The sequence below is a fragment of the Fukomys damarensis genome, unplaced genomic scaffold (genome assembly GCF_012274545.1).
Source record: "Fukomys damarensis isolate Sample0158 unplaced genomic scaffold, DMR_v1.0_HiC HiC_scaffold_22, whole genome shotgun sequence".
In the NCBI taxonomy this organism is placed as follows: domain Eukaryota; kingdom Metazoa; phylum Chordata; class Mammalia; order Rodentia; family Bathyergidae; genus Fukomys; species Fukomys damarensis.
Window position 1 is genome coordinate 1,493,317 of NW_022900934.1, and position 758 is coordinate 1,494,074.

The following is a 758-nucleotide window of genomic DNA, read 5'->3' on the forward strand; positions in this document are numbered from 1 at the left end:
GGGCTCGACCCTCCTCGTCATCCCCCAGCAGCCCAAGCCCGCCACAGTCTCACTGCTGTAAACAAAGATAACATGTCTAAGGCTAATTTGGGCTTCCAGATAAAAGACCCCAAAACGAACAGCTCTGAGCACGTCCCTGTCGCCTCCCCCAGGTCCCTGCACTCACTGCTGCTCCTCCGCTGTCTCAGTGATGGCTCCAGCCCCAGGCGTGGGGCCAGGCCAGTGCGCCCCTCTTTGAATTCACTCGTGGAAAATCCCCTGCTGAAAGAAAGAAATGCTTCCTCCTTCAGTGTCCCTGTCTGCACTTGGACAGGAACCGTGGAGAGAGGCATGGCTGCCCCTGAGCGCCGGGCCAAACGGCCGGGAGGACAGCTCAAGGGACAGACACCACGAGGGGCAGGGGAGGCTCTGGGGTCCCCCAGACTCAGCCCCCTGCCCTCCCCGGATGCCGGGCAGGAGCCTCCTCCCTCCGCTCCTCTGCCGTGCTGTCTCACACCCATGCCCTCATCCTCCTGCCCCAAGCTCATTCCTGCTCCACTCCTGGGCTCTGTCCCGGGCCCAAGAGCCCATCTGAGCCAGAGGCCAGCTGGGAACCTGTGTTTCTCCCTCTCGATGTCTTGCCCGGGAGGCTGTGGCACCCTAGGGATGAAGCTGGACTTGACCTGGCAGGGCTGGCCCTGCCCATCTCAGAGCTTGAACTCAGGAGACGTTCACAGAGGAAAGGAAGGAGGAAGGAAGGGAGGGAGGGAGGAAGGGAG